Below are 21,394 nucleotides of genomic sequence, written 5' to 3'. Positions count from 1 at the left end.
TGTTGTAAATCAGCACCAATTTCATTATACTTGGGAATCACAGAGAGGATTGGTTTGAAACTAACTCTTGCAATCTTTCTTTACCCAGAGCCCCCTCCTTCCAATCTCTAGGGGAAGGCCTGGAATCTGCCCATGGAGCTGGGACTCCAGTCACAAAGGGGCAGAAACCATGCAGTGAGGGGACAAAGCACACGTACTTGTCCTGAGGCTGGCAAATGGCTGTCATGGCCGCTCCTGTCATCACTGTGGTCCTACCAGATTAAGGCAGGTGCTTATGCTGGTGGTGTAAGGCTTATGACACTTCATGCCAGAGGCTGGGACTTATTCAAGGCCTGGCATACAGCAGGTGCTCAAACCAGGTTGGATGAATGTGACTGGTCCCTCCTCATTTGCTCAGTGTGGAGAAGGGGATCCTCTGAGAGGAGAAGCCTGGATGTGGATAGTGTTGGACTCCTTGGCCCTGAGGTCAGAACAAGGACCAATGGCAGCAGCCGTGCTGTGTCAGGTGTCAGCTCACCACAAGGAAGAATGTCTGACTGATGTGGCCAAGGGCAGATTGGGCGGTTCACAAGCAGTGAGCCCCCCATCCCTGGAGGTGTGCAAGGAGAGGCGTGATGACCACCTGTCAGAGATGTTGTGGGAGGGATCCCGGCATTGCACAGGAAGAAGGACGAGGTCTCCCAAGCAAGTGGAGAACCCGAGAAGGGTGCAGGTCCCATGGAAGACTGGGGAGAATGAAGCCATGGCATCTTGGGAGCGGGGAGCGGATGCGTCAGAAACTTCTAGTTTTAACTAGCTGTCCTTGCAGAGAGGGGAAATGACCTTGGAAACTCACAGTCAGTGAGCCCATTTCAAAAAGACATTTGCTTATGGAAAATAACCCTCCCGGAGGGGTCTGTTCCCTTGAATCCCCAAGTCACTTAAATAGTTCATCTGATCTACTTGGGTCATCTGATCTGCTCAGGCTTCCATCCTCGCCCTTGCACTTGAAAGTAAAGGCTTCCCAAAGCTCACACCTCATTCGTATTTCTGGTCATGTTCTGATCACTAATTCCAAAGAACTTGAAAAAGGAATGAGAGTTTGCATTTCCCAACTGGAGAGAAAACCCTCTGGGTGGCATGGTCAATTTCTAGGCTGGGAGAGGGAGCCATTATGTAATCAGATTTTGTACCAGTTACAGACTCATCTTCATTCAAGGGGGGCATCAAGAGACCAAGCAGGGGAAAGGAGGCTGACATTGTGCATCCACAACGTGCCAGACATTGGACTAGGTGTCTTACAGGCCTCAGCAAGATAACCTAGCGTTCCCTTCTCTGAGCCTCAGAGGAATTAGGAAATGATCCCAGGTAGAAAGTGAGGGAGGCAGTGTTCCAACCCAATCTTTCTTTGCACGCACCTCAGAGAATGATGAAAAGAAACCACGGAGCTGAGAAGCTAAAAGAACCAAATTCAGTTCATTTCAATTAACCTGCAGCTTTTCAGAGCTTGCTACATGCCAGGGGATGCAAACGTTTCCTGTGTTGAGCAAAGATTCTGCCCAGAAGGAGTTCTCCAGTGGGAGACAGAACACAGCTCACTCAACTCCAGGTGGATGGTGCTGGATGCGGGGCCTGCAGGAGCCACACAAACCCCTGCGAGGTCAGTGTGCTTGCTGCCTTTTAACAGGTGGGGAAACTGAGGCTCAGAGGGGTGAGTGATGTGCCCAAGTCACGCAGCCGAGCTGCCATCTCCAGTCTCGTGGTGCTTCGTGCCCGAGGGGCTGACGCAAGCATGACTCAGGGGCTGATTCAGGGAGCGGATCTCCTATCACACATCCCTTGCCCGAGAGGGTAGTTGTGCCATTGGGCAAATGCAAGGTCCTCTTTCCCAAGAGCGCTCTGTAGATGTCTGCTGGAATTCTGCCTTTGCGATGATTGCTTTCGCATGTAATGAAGTTAGCGTTTGCATTCGTATTGTCAGGAGTGACCTCCATAGCTGTGCCTTATGGTTTTTTTTTCCATTAGTGAATGAATAATTTATCATTGCAAAGTTAAAAAGACTCTTCTACTGTGGTAAGGTCACTGGACAGGAGGTCTGGCACTGAACACATTTTAAGTGCACAACACGGTATTGCTGAGGACAGGCACCATGCTACACAGCAGATCTCTTGAACCTACTCATCTTGCATAAACTTTACACCCACTGATGGCAGCTCCCCATTTCCCCCTCCCTCCCAGCCCCTGGCAACCACTATTCCGCTGTTGGGATCCATGAATTGACTATTTCAGAGTTAATTGAGGTCTGACGGCACTTCTCCTTCTCTGACTGGCTTATTTCAGGCAGCGTGAGGTCTTCCAGATTCATCCATATTGTCACACGTTGCAGGATTTCCTTCTTTTTTAAAGCTGAATAATATTCCATTGTGTGTGTATAACACATCTTCTTCAACCATTCATCTATCAATGGACATTTAGGTGATTTCTACATCTTGGTTACTGTGAATAGTAAATACTTAAATCCTGCAATGAACATTTAAGAGTGCTGATATCTCTGTGAGATCCTGATTTCAATGCTTTGGGATAAATGTCCAGACATGGGACTGCTGGGTCACATGTGATTTCCGTTTCTCATTTCTAGAGAACCACCATACTGTTTTCCAGAGTGGCTGCACCATTTTGGATTCCCACCAACAGTGTGCAAGGGTTCCAATTTCTCCACATCCTCGCCAACACTTGCCTTTGCATTTCTGATAATAGCCATCCTGTCAGTGTGAAGTGATATCTCACTGTGGTTTTGATTTGCATTTCCCTGATGATTAGTGATGCTGAATTTTTTTCCATGTACCCATTGGTAAAGTGTATGTCTTCTTTGGAGAAATATCTATCCAAGTTCTTTGCCCAGTTTTAAATAAGGTTATTAGATATTTGGCTATTGAATTGCAGAAGTTCCTTATATTTTTTGGATATTAATCCCTTATTAGATATATGTTTTGCTAATATTTTCTACCATTCCATAGGTTACCTTTGCCCCTGTTGATTACTTCCTTTGCTGTGAAGATGCATTGTAATCTGACACAGTTCTCCTATCCCTTTTTGCTGTCTCTGCTTTCATCACATCCAAGAAATCACTGCCAAAACCAATATTCTGAAGCTTTCTCCCTGTTTTCTTCCAGCAGTTTTATGGTTTCAGGACTTACATTTAAGTCTACAATTTATTTTGAGTTGATTTTTGTGTATGGTGTTAGCTAAGGGTCCAACTTCATTCTTTTGCATAGAGATGACCAGTTTTCCAGTTATCTAGCATCCAGAAGACACTACAGTCCACAGCCAACATCATGTTCAATGGTGGGAGACTGAAAGCCTTTTCTCTAAGGTCAGGAAGAAGGCAAGGATAGCCACTCTCACCACTTCTATTCAGAAATCCTAGCCAGAGCGATTAGGTGAGAAAAAGAAAGAAAAGGCATCCAAATTAGAAAGGAAGAAGTAAAATTATCCTTGCTTGCAGTCTACATGACTGTATAAAGACTTCACCAAAAAATCTGCTAGAACTAAACAAATGGATTCAGTCAAGTTGTAGGACACAAAAGCAACAGGCAAAAATCAGTTGCATTTCTACACACTAACAAAAAATTACCCAAAGAGGAAATTCGAAAAATCATCTCCTTTACAATTGCATCAAAAAGAAGAAAATACTTAGGAATAAAGTTGACTAAGGAGGAGAAACACTTATACGCTGAAAATTATAAAACACTGATGAAAAAAAATTAAAGGAGACACAAAGAAATGGAAAGACATCCTATGTTCATGGATTGGAAGATTTAATATTGTTAAAATGACCATATTACCTACAGATTCAATGCCATCCTATTAAAATCTCAATGGCATATTTTGCAGAAATAGAAAAATTAATAAACCACCGGAGACCAGGAATGGCCAAAACAACCCTGAGAAAGAAGAACAAAGCAGGATGCATCATGCTTCCTGATCTCAACATACACTGCAAAGTTACAGTACGTCCAACAGTATGATAGGGGCATAAAAAAGACAGACACATAGACCAGTGGAACAGAAGACAGAGACCAGAAACAAGCCCGCGGTGGTACAGCCGACTGATCTTCAACAAGCTGTGGTCCTCAAATGGGCAAAATGGCAAGGTGGTCCAGGGTTCACGCTGGGGTGAGAGAGAGCTGGGGCACAACAGATGTCCCCCCACATGACTTGGGGAGTCACTTGGCAGCTAAAACCTCAGTTGTCTTCTGCAATGAATTAGAGTGAACAGCGCCAACACCAACAAGACTAGCCAACGTTCCTAGAAGGCTACTCTGTTTCAGAGGGTACTCGTGAGAATCAATCGACCGACATGTGTCTGTTAGGTGATAAGCCAGGGATTATCCTTGATGGACAACAGCTGTTAGTAGCAGATTTCCCAGGTAGAAACAGTGGAAGTATTCATTAAAAATAAGAACAAAAACAAAAACGAGCCAACGGCAACAACAAAAACAGGCATCCTCCCTGGTCAGTGTCTTCCCTAAGAAGCCGTATGTATTCATGGGTTTTTGATCAACTCTCCACCATGTGGGTGGATTCCTGCCCTGTCCCTTCACCCCCTTATGTCAACTCATCCTTCCACCCCAGCACAACTGCCACCTTTTCCAGGAAGCTGTCCTGGTGTCCCCCCACCAGCCCCATGGAGCTCTGTGCCCTTTCCTTCGTAGCTCCTGACACGGGGCCATCTCACACTCGTTGTGACGTGAACCTGGTTCCCGTCTGACCCCCTCGCTGACTGCTTGCTTCAGGACTCGGGGGCCCTGTCTGGTTTGGCTCCATACTCTATCCCCCGGGGTTTAGCACTGTGCCTGGCACACAACCAAAACTCCATAAATACGTGCGCACGGAATGAACAGTGACTCCAGGAGATGACCCACAACTCAGACTCCTTTACGATGGCCTCTCCCGAGCTGCGCTTCAGGCTCATGCTTTCAGCTCCTACTGAGGGTCCACATGAGGAAAATCAGAGAAATGTTAACTAACTAGAATGTAAATAAAAAATTGAAACTAAAAGAGAAAGGAAAAATCGTTGAAAAGTATTTTTTGCAACTGCTTTGACTTTAGTTTAAGACTCGATTACGTGTCCCAAGACTCCCTCTGGAGGGTCCCTTGTAATAAGCGGTTTTCAGAGTCGTGTGTAACTCAACTCTCTCTCTCCTGAGGAACTGATATGCTTGTCATAAAGAAAGAATCTGTGGAGAAACCGGTTCCTTTCTTGCCCTGGCTTCCAGGACGCTCAGAGACTAACGACAGGATGCTTCCCATGACAGAGTCAATTTCCAGGCACTGTTCTAAGCCCTTCATGTGGACCAAATCGCTTAAGAATTCAAAACAATCCAATAAGACTAGTGCCTCAGACAGGGGAACCAAATGAAAGGCTGCACAGAGCTAGAGAACAGCGATGCAGGGCTGTGAGCCCGATCCACCTGGCTCAGAAAAGCTGAGCTCCTAACCTGCACCGTGTGCCACCGCCTGGTATATCTGATGAATCTGGCAGGGGCTCTTCCTTCTCCTTCCAGGGCCCTGAGGTCAATCTATAACACACACGCTCACCCCCCCCCCCCCCCCACACACACAGCGCCTATGTGCTTTGCCAGCTGTCTCAGCTTTCCCTTGATTTCTGTAAGGCAGAAGATGAAGTCACTAATACTTAATGAAAAAGAGAAAACAAGAGGCCTGGAAGGTGTGGCCTGGCGGGGTGGACCTTCGCCCTCCAGTATCTCCATCCCTATGAAAAGGACCCTGTGGCCAGACTCCCTCTCAGCTTTGCGGTGCTCTCCCACATGCCAGAGAGAAGGATTATAAAAGTTACTGCCACTCTTCCTCCAACAAACCACGGACACGGGAGCGGAAGGCTGATGGCAGGGGCTGGGTGCAGACAACCACGGTTGACCGGCCGGTTAGACCCCAACGGGGCCACCATCAAATGTGTGACAGCATCATGAAGCTGATAGGGTTTGGGTGGGCTGGTCCTCCCCCAAACTTGGCCCAAAGCTCCCCTCCTGGTCCTTTGGGGGACAGGAGGGGGCGATGACAAGCACGGTGGATCACGGGCAGGAGAAAGGGCTCTGTCCCAGCCCAAGCCCTGACTTGCCCGGTGGCTTCAGACGAGACTCACCGATCCGGTCTCAGTTCCACCTCAGCACAATGAAGGCACTGTACTGGCATGACCTCATTTCTAATTTCTGAAGGCTACAGGAGGCCTCCTTGTCTAAGCTGAGCTCAGCTACTCCCCTCCAGTCACATTCCACTGGAGCCAAACATCCTCATGCTTTTGGGTCACATCACGTGTTTCCCAGATTCTGTGGTTTTATAGACAAACATCCAGACTTTGGTCTCAGACAAGCTTGAGTTCAAGAACTGGTCCCACCACTTACCAACTGAGTGGCTTCTGGCAGGTCATACCAACCTCCCCAGCCTCCATTTTCTCAACTGGAACGTGGGGGTAAGAACATAATCTCTCAGAGTTGGAGAACGCTGTGAGAGGTAGGCCACTGGCACATGCCCGCGTGCCCCAGGCCCTTAGCACACGACAAGTCCATTTGTCCTCCCTTCTCTCACAACACTGCATAGATTTAGGATGCCTTCTGCCTGTGTCCATAAAAAAGAAGTTTATTTATTTTTGAGAGACAGAGAGTGCAAGCAAGGAGGGATGGGAGGGAGGACAGAGGACCCAAAGCAAGCTCTATGCTGACAGTAGCAAGCCTGTGGGACCTGAACTCACAAACTGAGCCACGAGATCATGACCTGAGCCAAAGTCAGATGCTCAACCAACTGAGCCACCCAGGCGCCCAGTCCTCTGCCTGTGTCTTAAGTTGGCATCATGTATTTATGTAGCCGACACACATTTATTGAGCCCCTACTATATTCCGAAAGATAGGTCGCCACGCCCTAATGTCATTACTGGTGCGTGAGATTTGATTTTAGGGAAAGGGCAGCCTTCAGATAGTCTGTCGTTAGACACTGTTCAGACGGTCCCCGCATCTGACCAGACCCGCTGTGAACTGGAGCCTTCAAAGCAGGAGGAGCCTATGCCTTTACTGCGCACTTTGCAGAAACGCCTTCTCCGGTTCCTTCCGTCTGAGGACACATCCAGACATCCCCGCCTGCATGCCTTCCGCCACCTGGGGAGGGGCTGCAAGGAAGACATGGAATGGGGCTTTAATTTTGTTTTTATTTATTTATTTTGAGAGAGAGCACGCGTGCAGGAGGGGCAGAGAGAGGGAGAAGCTGAGAGTCCCAAGCAGCATCTGCACTGTCCGCGCAGAGCCCAGCTTGGGGGTCGGACCCACGAACTGTGAGATCACAACCTGAGCCCAATTCAGGAGTCAGACGCTTAACCGACAGAGCCACCCAGGCGCTGGGACTTTATATCTATGCTTTGCGTGGACTTCAAAGTCCTTGCCCCCAGGAAGACCTCTCGGGTGCAGTGGTAGAAACTTCCCAGGCATAAGCATCAGAAGGTCCAGAGTGATGATCTGACACATCTCCCCGCTAGAACCACCGGCCTGTGGAATAAGGCTGCCTCGCTCTGGTCTCTCCCCCTTAGCCTTGTCCTCGGGTCGAATCTGCTCCGTGTTTCCGGGGCCAGTGAGCCTCTGACTGCCGCGGAGCACAGGGCTGGAAGGAGCGGCGTGCTGCGGAGACCGGAGCACACCCTTTGGTGCTAGGGGCGCCCTGGCTGAACAACTGCTCAGGGGGCACCTACTGCGTGCCAGGCCCTGCTCTCCACGCTGGGTGGGGCTTCAGCCCGGAGCTAACAGGAAAAGTCTCCGCCCTCAGGGAGCTCCCGGAGGAAACCTACCAAACAAATTAGCATATGAACGTACAATGGCCGGTACTCAGTGCTAAGAAGAAAATCAACCAGGGTGAGTGACAGTGAAGCGGAGAGAACGCCGACTGAGTTACCGTAATTGGGGAAGCTGTTCTGGGGGAGACGCCCCTTCAGCAGAGACCCACACGGGGTGCTGGGGGGGACCGGTGTGCAGACGTCTGGGGAAGGGGCCTTCTGGCGGAAGGAGCCCGCGCCAAGGGCCGAGGGGAGCTCTGCCTGGGGCATCCCACCATTTCCTAGCTGCGTCAGAGTCTGCCCCCTGTGTGGCCTGCAGACCACACTCCCTGGGCTCCCACGGAGCTGATTCCCGGTGCGCCCACCCGTGAGCGGCGCTGACGTGGGTCCTAAGGGAGGAGGAAGAAAGAGTCTCTCCCGCCCCTGGTCCAGCCCCCAGCACCATGACTTCTGGTGGCTCCTGCCTCGGAGACTGAGGCCCCCACGTCCTCTGTGGCCATGACACCGGCCACACTCGCGCCGGCAGCTCCAGCATCCTCTTGGCAGCCACGACGTGCTGGCTACGGTGTCGGTGAGGTGAGGCGGGGGGGCCCTGCCTGACTCCTCCTGCTCCCCCTGCCCCACACCCCCCTGCATTCAGTACTTCTCTGAAGGGCTCTTCCTGACTTCCCCAGTGGAACACCGACCAGGGCGTTAGCTCTGTGACCTCGACATCCCTCTGCATCTTTGTGTCCTCATCTGTGAAAAAGGAGCAGGAACACCGCAGGCGGTTTTTGATGAGGGTTAAAGCAGTGCGTGCAGCATACTTAACCTCCGTTAGCTTCCTGGCGCTGCTGTAACAAATCGCCACAAACGTGGTGACTTCGGACAACGTGGATGTATCCTCTCGCGGTTCTGGAAGTCAGAATCTGCAGTGGGTCTCAGTGCGCTAAAATCAAGGTGTTGCGAGGGCTGTTCCTTCTGGAGGCTCTAGGGGAGGGTGTATATCCTTGCCTTTTCCAGATTCCATCGTCGGCTGGCATTCCTTGGCTTGTGGCCCCTTCCTCCATCTGCAAAGCCAGCAACCTCGGGCCAAACCCTTCTCGTGCTGGTGCCCTGTCTGGCTCTCTCTCTCTCTCTGGCTCTCTCTCTCTCTCTCTCTCTCTCGCCTGCCTTCCTCTTCCAGGACAAGAATCCTGGTGTTTATGCGGGCCCGCTTGGATAATCCAGGCTAATCGCCCCATCTCAAAAGTCAGCTGGTTAGCAACCTTAATTCCATCTGTGATCTCAATTCCTTTGTCCCCTAACCTATGACATCCACAGGTTCTGGGAACTAGGATGAGGACATCCTTCAGAGGGGATATTGTTCTGCCTCCCACACTAGCACATGCTAGGAACTCAAATGGTAGAGACAATTTTGAACCCAGTTCGTATTCACCGTTCTGTGTCATCTTACTATCCCTCAGATGGAAGGCAGCCACTCCAGCAAGGACCCTTGTGACCACCCTGTTGTGTGTGCCTGTGGGTAGCAGACCCTGGCACTTGCTTTCAGGAGCCCTGGGACCGAAACTACTTCTGTCCCAACATGCCACGTTCTGACCTCAGAAGCCGGTGCTGGACTAGCCTGAACAAAGCATCTCGCCCAGTTCTGATTACATGGGCGGAGAAGCCACAGAGAGGTGGTGTGACAGGACCAGGGCTCCTGACCCTGGCCAGTGTGGAACAGTGGATTCTGTGGTCTCTCTCAGTATCTGCCATCTGAAAGGGCTCGCCAAGACGGATGCCTGGGAAAGAACTGGCAGGAACACTCCGGTGGTGCACATGTTGTTCCGGACGTGTGCTGTTGAGCATTTTCTGCCAGCGGGATCTCCCCTGCAGACAATCCAGTCAAAGCTGATGAGTCTCGGGGCCCCGAGTTTGGGGCTCAAGAGTCTCCCTTCCACTCTCCCCTGTAGGGAGCTCCTCAGCTCAGAAAACATTAAATGGGCATCCTTGTCATTTCATTAAATGCCCAGTCTGTGAAGAATGAGTTACGGGATATTTGGGGAGCTGTTCTGGGATGTGTTCCACTCCCCAGATACACCCATGGATCCCCCTCTACTCATTAGAGCGGCAGGATCTCAATCAGTGAGTCCTGAGAGGGGGCAAATATTTCATGCTGCCTCCTCCTAGGAGGTGGGGCTGTTCTTCCAGAACCTCATCTCCATCCTTCTCATACAGGACCTTGTGAGAGGCCAGATGGGAGGGAACTCTTCTGGGAGTCAGGGGCCTGGTTTTTGAGCTCCAGCTCCATAAATGGTCAGGCTAGGCTGTCAAGCAAGTTAGTTCCCAAACCTCTCTGGGTTGAGTTGCTCATCTGTGGAAAAAGGACAGGCCCAGCTGTCTTCACCCTGCCCAGGAATTCTGGGAAATTCAGTACTGTTAATGACCTTTTACAGGTGAATGGTCTTCAACAGACCAGAGCACACTTTCGAGGCCTTGATTTCTTTTCTTGTCTATTCAATCCGTAGCCAACAACAGTCTGTTCTGGATGCAGGGGACATGGCACTTAAGGAGACACAGTCCCTGCCCTGGAGAAGCTCACTGTATGGGAAGGGAGAGCGCCAGAAAGAGGCAGTGATGCCACAGTGTGGCCAGTACAGGGGGAGATGACTAGGCTAGTAAGGGATGGCGTGGGACCGTGATGGCTAAGGTTATGTGCCAGCACGTCTGGGCCACGGCACCCAGACACAGCTGATCCTTGAACTGCATGGGTCCACTTATACGTGCATTTTTAAATAAATACAGTACACATTTGCATTTTCTCATCCTTACAATTTTCTTTTCTCTAGCTTACTTCCTGGTAAAAATACAACATATAATATATATATAACATCCCAAATATGTGTCAATTAACTATTCCTGTTATCGGCAAGGCTTCTGGTCAACAGTTGGTTATTAGTAGTTAAGTTTTTGAGGAATCGAAAGTCATACATGGCTTTTCAACCATGCAGGGGGTCAGCAGCCCAGCCCCCACATTTTTTTACAGTCAACTATATTTGGTCAAACACCACACGTGGTGTTTGTGGTCTAGACGTTGTGGTGAAGATAGTTTTTAGACGAGAGTAACATTTACATCAGTAGACTCTGAGCAAAGCAGATTATTCCCCATAATGTGAGTGGGCCTCATCCAATCAGTCGAAGGCCTGAAGAGAAAAGACCTAGCTCCACGGAGGAAGAGGGAGCTCTGCCACCAGATGGCCTCAGACCCACTCTTCCCTGGGGCTCCAGCCTGCCAGGCCGCCCTGCAGATTTGGACTTGCTGATGGCCACAATCATATGAGCCAATTCCGTGAAATAAGTCTCTCTCTCTGTATGTGTATGTGTACATATATTTTATGTTTACACAGACATACACTCTGCCGGTTCTGTCTCTCTGCAGAACCCTGACTAACACAGGGCCATCCCGACCCTGCTGGGGACCTCACGGAAGGTGTCCCTCCACCTCACTCCTTAGTTGAGTGCACTGTTCTAGTGGCCTCTAGGAGGGCGGTGGCCAGGAGAACGTGCCCACAGACCCCCGATCGCAGGCGGCGAACACACAGGGGCCACAGCGCTTCGCTCTGCAAACCGTCGCACGGAACGGCCTGCGTGTCCAGGCCATACCGTTCCGGGACTGCTCCCAGACGATGGCAGAGCACAGCAGGGAAACTAAGGCACCCTTGCTCTAGGGACCCAGGGCTCCTCTGGGGCTGACGCTGCCGGCCCAGTCCCTCCCTTCCCCACTGGGGGTCCGACGAGCATCACGGTCCGTCAGCTCCCTCCACGCTCCTTACACAGGCACGAACTCCAATAAAAGCCCCACCGCTTAGTCCACTCGGTATCCGCTCCTCGGAGAACCCGGAGAGACACAGTCAGAGACTCGGACGCCGCCGCCCGAGCCCCGTGGGGAAGCAGTGAGCCTCCTGCAGGCGTCAGCTGCACGAAAGGAAGATGAGCATTTCCCATGAGCAGCATCCCCGGCCTCCGAGGCAGGCCCAGTGTCACAAATAGCCAGAGGACCCTGGTGACGCCCAGTGGCTCTGTGGGACCCCGAGGCCTTGGCGGGATCCAGGGTGCTCGTGGCCCCTACGGGAGGTTGTTTCCTTCACCCTCTCCACCAGGACCTACTTGATACACCATGAATGTTTGTCAACTGGCCAATTTCAGCCACGTGATTACAACCACTGCACCCGATGCGGCTGCACGTTTTTGCACGTCACAAAGCACTGTCACGCCCGTGATCTCATCTGAGCGTCCTTCTGGGCCCTGGAGATGGGCACCGTGTTCCTCCCATTTCACAGAGGGGAGAGCCGAGTCTGTGTCCGAGACGATGGACAGCTCGCCTGGGCTCGCGGCTACCGAGCGGGGAAGCAGAGGCAGCGCCCAGCCCAGCAGACTCTCCATCCGCCCTAGGCCCACAGCATGGCACCGTGGCCCCCGGGGCCCCCCAGACAGCCAGGGCACGTCAGAACAGCAGCGGCGAGATTGCCAGGTACGCGAAGGAAGGAAAGCGCGTTAATGGCTGACACCAAAGTGTCTCTGAGGGCAAGAAGTGACTTGGCTGCGAAAAGTATCTTGACAAACCTCTTAAGTGGAAGGTGTCTGTCTACTGAATGTGCGTGGGGTTTAATTCCAGCTTTGGAAGGGAAGGGACGCTAGTGGAGAGGAACAGGAGTCCCAGGTCCACCTGGGAGGCAGAGGGGACAGTGGGTAGCGGTGAGAGGGGAAGCGGAGGGTGCTGAGTGGTAGAGCCTCGTTCCTGGGGCCCTTTCCGAAACCTTCGATACAGCCCTGAAATGCTCCAGTGACGCAGGGTGTGTGCCTGCTGTTATGGTGTTTGAGGAAAGCAAAGTAGGGGCCAAAGTTCAAGTTGGGGTTTTTACGACGCGAGCCAGAGCAGCATGCAAGGAGGCTGGTGCCCACGACAGTTCAGAGCCCAGAAATGCTCAGGATTTCCAAGATACCTTCAAGAGGTGGACCTTCCCTGTGCCGGAACCTTCCCTGTGCTGGAAAACTGGGGCCGCAGGCAATTCCTCCGGCTCTCGGGGCACGGAGCCCCCCAGCAGACTCAGGGCTGCCCAGATCAGCACCAACCACAGACACGATACGGAAAGCATCCCCCGCTTGGCCGGAACCCTCGGCAATTCTCTGAATTTAAAGGGCTAGGTCACACTCTGGAAGGAAGCGTGTGGGCAACTTCCGGATGGGCCTGTGTGCTCTGGGAGCTCCGGTGGTGGTTTCTGAGCTGTGTTTTCCTGCTCCTTTTGGCCCTTGGGCATTTTGTAGGAAGGCGCCTGGTCCTTTGCCGGACCGCCCAGCCCACGAGCAGGCTCTCTGGCCAGGGAAAAGGGAGCCCCGAGAGACTGTTACTCCAGGGGCAATGGGGGGAGGCGCTCAGAGGTGGCTCATCCCGTCTCACACTATAACCATGAAAACAGCACCAATGGAGGAGGGCCCGATCCTCCAACAGCAGGTGACTGTGCTGCCAGGGGCGGGGATGAGACCTCAGAGGGACCGTGTTTCCTCCCCCTCCTGCCAAGTCCCTCTACCAAGTTCGAGAGGTGGCGCCATCTTGCCAGCTGGCAAGTGTAGGCACAGGGCACTCCAACTGCCCCGCCCCCCTCTCCAGTCATCTCCGGGGGACCCGGCGTGTCAGGAGTCCCCCGGTAAGAGCAGGGCCAGGGCTCCCTTCCCAGGCACATGGCTTCGTTTCCGGCAGATGCATCTGGTGGGCAGGAGGCCGCAGGGACACAGACCGTCCTCCCTCACCAAGAGCCCAGCCAGCACAAGGCACAGCCGTCACAGATCAGTGATCTCACTGCCTGCCTTCCTCCCGTGCTGTCCTGCTCGTTTCTGTTATTTCCACACTTTCATGGTCACGTGGATGTTTTGTATGCTCTATTTCGCCCCACTGAGCACTAGGTCCTAAGGGTGACTTCATAATGCTATAATCGTTTTATAATTGCTAAAACAAGGGAATCAAGTTGGGAGATAGAATTTTTAGGTTTCGAATGCAGATACACAATTACTTAACCCTTCTGTGATGTAATAGATGCAAATGTGGAGTTGAACCCTGGCTCAGATATAGGAAATCACTGTACTACGGAAGAAATTTTCTGGGCCGTAAGTACAGAAACCAAGGGGTCAACTATGTTTTGCTGATATACTTGTGTGTATGCAAATGCCACGTGTCACAATTACAAACACACACACACACACACACACACAAGGCAGCACACAGCACTTTAATGACCCTGGGTTCGGAGTGAGGCAAACTGGGTTTGAACCCCATTTCTGTCTCTAGCCATCGGGCCGCAGGCCAAGCCCTCAGCCTCTGAATGTGTCCCTCCTGGAGGCCTGTGGCGTCTGAAAGACTCGCAGTGGCCAAGGAGGGCAGGTCGGAGGCACTTGACAGTTTACATCAACAGAATGGTGTGGGAAAGAAAAACCCTTGAAAGCTTCATGCACAAAGACCTTTTGTACAACCACTAATTGTAAAGAAAAAGAGAAACAATCAGAATGCCCAGCCATTTAGAGAGTTCAAGTAAAAACAAATGTTTAACTATCTTTAAAATTGAGATAAAGTAGTGTTTCAGTCTTAACTGATTTTCCTCACTTAACCTGATGTATGAGTTTGCTTTGCTCCCATAATAAATCACCACAAACTAGGGGTTTGCGACAGCACAAAGTTTTTATGTGACAGTTTTGGAGGCCAGAAGTCCAGAATGGGTCCCGTGGGGCTAACACCAAGGTGTCACAGCGCTGTGACCCTTCTGGAGGCTCCAGGGGAGAAACCGGCCTGCTGGCCATTTCCAGCCCCAGGAGGTGCACCTGCAGGACGCCCTCGGTCTCCCTCTACCTCTGACCCCCGCTTCCACGGCCACGTCTCCTTCTCTGACCCCGTCCTTCCTCCCCTTTCACTTACATGGAGCCTTGTGACGCTCCTGGGTTCGTCCAGACAACCCGGGAAAACCGGCCCCACCTCAAGATCCTTATGTTAATCACATCAGCACGGTCCCCGGTGCCGTGTGCACTGCCACTCACAGGGTCTGAGGATCAGGATGTGGTCCCACGTGGGGGCCGTTATTCTGCCAACCACACGTGACAACACAAAAACGGTCATGAGGAGACACGCTCAGGACACAAGAGGGGCGGTGTGCATAAAAGCAGCCTAGTATATGAATCCCCATGATGGTCCCCATGTAAACAAGACGGAAATGTCACGAATGACAGACAGAGCTCTGGTATAAATGACAGCTGATTTGTAAGAGGGATGGAGATGGGAGTGATTTTCCTCCCGCAACGTTAAACAAATTCTTTTATTCCCAGAGCAAAAAATTTCACTCGCTTTAGCCACAGAATCCCTTTCTTCGAAGGCAAGGTGACGCAGAAGGGCAGAAGCAGACGATCCCCTTTTATGGGCACAACACTTTACAGTTGACAAAGCCCTCCTCCCACACACGCCATTCTTTTTTTAACATGTACTTACTTATTTTGAGAGACAGCATGGGTGCATGCGCGTGCACACTCACGTGAACAGGGGAGGGGAGAGGAGAGAGGGAGAGAGAGAGAGAGTCCCAAGCAGGCTCCTCCCTGTCAACACAGAGCCCAAAGTGGGGCTCGATCCCATGAACTGTGATATCATGACCTTGGTTGCTTAACCAACTGAGCTAACCAGGCACCCACCCCCCCATACCCCATCCTACTTGAACTTGACGACCTCGCCCTAAAACAGGACCCGGACTAGGAAACCAAGGCTGGTTGGAGAAGGTTGGTGGGCGGGGCGCTGGGACCTGACGGAGCCTGTCCTTCTGGCAGTTTCCATTGGCTCTTCCCAGTCCCGCCCAGCGCTCAACACATCTAGAAATGAGAACCCCCCACTTCTGTAAGTAGTGTGTTCTATTCTTACATCTCCTTGCTGTGGCTTCTCCCCTCGGTTCTGAATCTTTTACCCCAAATAAGGCTGCTTTTTCTTCCCCTCAAGAGCCTCTCAGTGTCATCTCTTCTTTACATGGAACTGGACAGGCTGGTGGCAGAGAGGATGGCCGCCATCCTGGGCCATGAGTCGGGAGGGGTCTGGGGAGGGCTCTAGAACCTCAGGAGGAACAGGGGATTCTCACATCATGGTGAGTCCTTTAGGGCAGAGCCTGAGACCTGCAGGCTGTGGCTGCTCTGGGCTTTCAGCTAGCTCTGCCTCCGTGCAGAGGGTCCGTGCAGACCCCATAGCCTGGACCTCAGACCTGGCCACCCAGGAAATCCGTGCTCCTCTGGAAGGCAGTTGTCGCAATGGTTTGGGGAAATTTTGTGTTTTCCACTCACCTCTGACATGAATTCATTTAGATATACTTTCTTCTTGCCTTAATAAAAACTAGACCCGTTGTAACCAAGGTAGGGTACTTCACCCCTAGCACAGAAGAGTGAAATCAGCAGTCTTCGACAAAGGCCACCATGGGGCCTCACATCCATTCTCTGGGCATGTGACCTTGCCTCCTGCATGTTTCTGGCCATCTCTGGACTGTGGAACAGCCCCTCAGTCCAGCTCAGGTCACTGAGACATACTATAGATAAGGGGCACTGTGACATTCCCGAAGCACTAGGCATCATTAGAAACGTAACGGGAGGCAGCTGATTGCACCAGAAGGTGGTAGACGGTCCTCACAGGGCTGCCATGGAGGTTTCAGGAATGATAAATGAAGGCGGTTCCCATTAATTTCGGGGCTTTGGCTTAACAGAGTGGGTTCCGGTAGCTTATTTCCACAGCTCACTCGGCCTCACCTTTAAGCATCATACAGCTGTTGCAACGGTGCCATCGTGAAGGAGCCACCAGCCTTCAGAGCGCCCAAAGTGCCTTGGCTCAGCTAGTCCCAGCCAACAAGACTTCAGGAGCTCCCGTTCCACACTGGGGCAGAGCCCGCCAGGGGCCAGATTCTCTCATTCCTTCTCTCCTTCCTTAGGAGCAGCCCTGACTCTTTGTGGCCAGGGCACATTAATTAATTAATTACACTTCCCAGGCTCCCTGGCAGTTAGAAGAGGACAGACAATCACATTCTGACCAAACAGACACAGAGTATGTGAGACTCCAAGGAGAATTCTTAACTAGACAGGCAAGTGATAATCCCTCCCTCTCACCCTCCTTCCCCTGGCCAGGATGCAGGTGTGAGAGCAGCCACTTTGGACCATGAGGCAACCTTCTGAGGATGGCAGATGGAGACAATGAAAGGAATGAGGTCCCTGATACCATGGAGAATCAGAACAGCTGTAGACCGCCTACCTTCAACACTTTCTGATGTGAGAGAGAAATAAACTTCCAATTTGTCTAAGACGCTGTCATCTGGGGTTTCTATCATAAGGTGGTGGACCTGAGTCCTGACACACACACACCTTTCTCTCCGAAAAGAGCAAAAGAAACAAACTTCCCTTGATCATGATGCCAACCAAAACTACAATGGCAGGCGACAATGGACAGTCTTCCTTTTCTGTTAAGGTCAGGGTCCTAGCCCAGAACTGGCTGCTAAATGCCATGGAAACACACTCCATCCCACCCACAAAATAACAACAACAACGCGAATTGCTTTCTCCTCATCTGAGCTCTCTGCCGAGTCTATATGCCTGACTGGGCTTCTGGCAGCAAAGGCCAATATGGACCACAGGGGAGGGGTGATGGAGCACGGCCAGGAAGGGAGCTTCCAGAAGTATCACTCCTTCTGGTGATGGGCATCTGCTACCTTTCCTCTCTTGCCTGTATCCTTTTCCTGAAGCTCTCCTCCCGTGGTCCCTGTAATTCTAGCAGAGATGTCAGCCAAACCTCAGGGCCCTCCATCCCCAATCACCAGACTAGATAGTAACCTGGACTGGCCAATCAAGGAATTCTAATGCCCAGGGGAGCAATCAGTACAAGGATGGCCATGGGACCTAAGAAGGGCCAATTAGAGTTCTTTCGTTTAGCGGTTGAGATGCGTGCTATGTGAAAAGGAATCTCTCTCCTCCTCAGTGTCATAAAGCCGGAGCCACTCAGGACTGTCTTGATGCCAGGTGGAGAAAGCTCGTCTAAGAAGGAAGCCAATGAATCCTGAGAATGTCTAGGATTTGTTGAGCGAGAGGGAGATGGTATCTTCACGGCTTGGTCTTAGCTCCTGGATCCCACCATGCCTGAAGGAAACCCAGTCCCTCACCCTCTATCACGAGGAAGAACCCTTATTGTTCACTCCTGACACCACTGTCCTCCTGAAGGGGCATTTCATCACTGTGTCCTTCACTCTGTCTCTACCCACCCCTTGCTCACTCTTTCCCAAGAGATGGGAACACAGTGGGCTAACCGGTAAGTTGGGGAGAGAGATGGTCTGCATGGCTTAGCTCCTCTCTTTCATTTGAGGATCTGCCTGGCTGGAGGAACACACACTCTCTCTTCTGTGTTCTCGGTTTTTCAAGGCACGCCTGCCCGGGAGCCCATAAGTGAGTACTTAGCTCAGTTCATGAGTACTGCCTTATGAGGCTCTCCTGGCCCTCAGACCTAATGCCAATTGACCGAGGAGTCTTTATCCACACAGAAGGCGGCATTTTTATCCACTCCTCTATCCATCTTTCGTCTGCTGTCAAACTTGGGCCGGAAAGAGGGGTGTTAATTTGGGGGGACCTCAAATACCACTCATACAGCCAGGACTTCAAGGGTTCCTTTTTGCTCAGGCTGCATTGTCTAGCTCTTACAACCCAAGGGGTCCTGATCAATGCAACTTTCCTGACCCCAGTGACTGAAGCATTGCCCTATCACATTGCCTGTGCTAACATTTCATTTCTATCAGTTAAATATCCCCCCTTTCTCACAGTGCAAGTTTGGGCTGTCTCCCCTACTTTTAGGTTCTGGGGGCTTCTCCTCAACTGACAAGAGGGGCGTCAATAAATGAGACCCAGCTGGAGCTAGGGATGGGGCGGGGTGAGGTAGGAAAGCCTGGAAGGGGGCTGCTGTGGTGTGGATGGGTTGCGTCGATGGCCCCGGTTCATGACCTCCCGACGTGTGTGTCCTTTGCTCTGTAACTGCTACCCCCTCCCGCTCCGACTGTGGGTTTGACCACGGGAGTTACGGTGGCCAGAAGGATTTTAGCTGATTTGAAGCTCGAGAAGCCGCTCGTGTTTTCCACCTCCTCTCTGGGCTCTGTGCTCTCGGTGAGAATGCGCCCGGGGCCCGGTCTGCTGGAGGATGAGCACGCGGCCCAGAGGTGAGACCGGCCTGGATCCGCCAGCTGACCACCAGCCACGCTGGACAACTTCTGCTAAGGCAAGAGGAACCGCAAGGTCAGGCCCTGTCGGGATGGACAGAACTTCACAGCCCGCTGCAGACCTGGGACGATAAATGCCATTGTCTTAAGCCGGCGAGCTTCAAGGCGGTTTGCTCTGTGGTGTTGTCTCAGCAGCTGACCGCTGCGGGACCCCTTCCCCCCAAATTACCAACAGACCAGACAAGGCGCATCTCCCATCGAGCCAGGCAACACAACGGAGTGTGCTTTACTTGCGCTCAGGGCTTCCAGAGCCAGACTATCAGTGCCACCATGTGCAAGCTCCGTGTCCTTTGTCAACTTATCCAGTCTTCGGTTTTTGGTTTGTTTGTTTTGTTTTAAAACGAGAGTAATAATGTGATCTGCTTTCCACGGTTGGGAGGTTTTAAGGGTCTAATACATGCGAAGTGCTCAGGATGATAACAGTTCTCGATACAGATGAGCTACCAATGGGGACGTCCATCTCTCTTACCCTTCCCCTCGCCTCCTGGGGGGCTGGGATGCCGTCTTGGGTCCCCCGCTCTCCCCATCACCTGGCAGAGTGCCAGCACAAATACCTGTTGTTTGCTGAGTGTCTGGAGTGAAACCCCACTTTTATTGGCACAGATGCGAATTTCAAAATTCTCTTTCAACCTAGGCCAGCGTCTCTGTTCTTTGTATAAAGCACACATGTAATATTTATCATTTTTCTTAATAACTAGACTTCTCCCTCCCTCCCTCCCTCCCTCCTGTGCTGGGAAGCAAACCTTTTAAGCCGTCTTCACTGTCTGCACATACACTCACTGCCCATTCCAAACGTACGTAATTGATGCATTTCCTGCGGGTTCTTGCCGACGAGGCCAGGAGGGATGGGACTGGAGGAATCGTCACCTTCCACTGACCCCCAGCCTGGCTGCTTTTGGCACTAGGATCCCCCGGCTCTTTCTCAGCCACATTAGTGTCGCTCCAGAGCCTTCCCCATCTGACAATCAGCCGCCTCCTCTGCAGCCTGACTTCTGGATGGCTGGTCTCCCCACAAGCCCCATGGGAAGTCCCCTGGAACACGACCCCCTGATGCCCCTCTGAGCGTGAGTGGGGTGGGAGGTAAAGTCTCCTCTGGTTCCAGTCCTTTTCCTGATGCTCACGGCTGTAGGATGGGGAGGGCCAGGGGCCCCTGACGGGGGACAGGTCTCAAATTCCACCCCCACCGTATGCACGGAACCGTGAGATCATGACCTGAACCAAAACCAGGAGTCAGACGCTTAACCGACTAAACCACCCATGTGCTCCCTCCCCCGCCCCCAATCATATTTTTAAAGGCCTCTAGAAACCAAAAACCAAGAACCACAGCCTTGGGCAGATCACCTCAGCCCTGTAAGCCTCAGTTCCTTTGCCTAAACAGTGAAAGTAATGATAATATTTCCTGATGTCATGTTTTTACAGGAATGCTGTAAATGAGAAAATGGATCCCAGCCACAAACTGCTAGGCAAGTGGAGGCAACTGTTAATATCTCGTTTGTTAATTCAGAAAATACTGAGGCTGTGTGGATTTAAAAAGGGTTGCACAAATTGTATTAAGTAAAGGCTACGTAATTCTCAATTTTTTTCTTGGACGTGGACACTAGTGCAATTTAGATCAGAGGACAGGGTACGGATAAGGAAAGGGACCGAGTTCTCAGAATGACAGCAAATGCTCCTGCAAACCTTATATATATCATGTAATTTCATCACCCTATGACAAGCCCAGAGGGAGGTTCCTATCGTTTCCTTCCACAGATGAAGGTTAGAAGACCAGGTGAGGCGGCAGAGCTGGGGACGGGAGGGCAGCCCTGGTGCACCCAGCCCCTCCTGCTTAACGGGGGTGCCATCAGTGTCTCCTTTTACAAGAAGACGGGGGTGTTCATTCTACGTCGTCTGTGTCTGGGCAAAATGGTTTTGCCTTTCCGGGGCACTGTGGGAACGCCTCTGATTCTGAATGCTTTGCATCTGACCCGGCACCTCACTGTTCAGGAGCTTTAAGGACAGCGAACTAAGACCAGTCCCAAGCCCCTCGTGGATGTCCTGTTTCTCTCCTGTAGAGTGAGCACGCTCTGTCTCCCTCGCAGGCTGCTGGCACCCAGCCCCGTGCTGGCGGGACACGGGTGCTCCTTCTGCACTTGTGTATTTCCTTTCCTTGGGAATGTTAGGACAGCAGAACCCGGGAGTGAAGAAGAGAGGAGGGGTGAGGAGAGAGCCAAGAAAGACCTAAACCGCTAAGAAGTCAGGCTGTCTCTGAGGTTGGGACCAATGGGGAGACAGACACCACCCAGAAGCAAGCAGATCTGGGTCC

At 51.8% G+C, this 21,394-nt stretch overlaps 1 protein-coding gene across 3 annotated transcripts in view; it reads right to left on the bottom strand.

The window, feature by feature from the left end:
* Positions 1-21,394, bottom strand: part of SLC2A9 (solute carrier family 2 member 9) — a 255,169-nt gene that overhangs the window by 96,620 nt on the left and 137,155 nt on the right. The gene's annotated exons all lie outside the window — the stretch shown is intronic.

The sequence above is a fragment of the Panthera leo genome, chromosome B1 (genome assembly GCF_018350215.1).
Source record: "Panthera leo isolate Ple1 chromosome B1, P.leo_Ple1_pat1.1, whole genome shotgun sequence".
NCBI classification, from domain to species: Eukaryota; Metazoa; Chordata; class Mammalia; order Carnivora; family Felidae; genus Panthera; species Panthera leo.
This window is presented reverse-complemented; position numbering and strand designations above follow the sequence as displayed.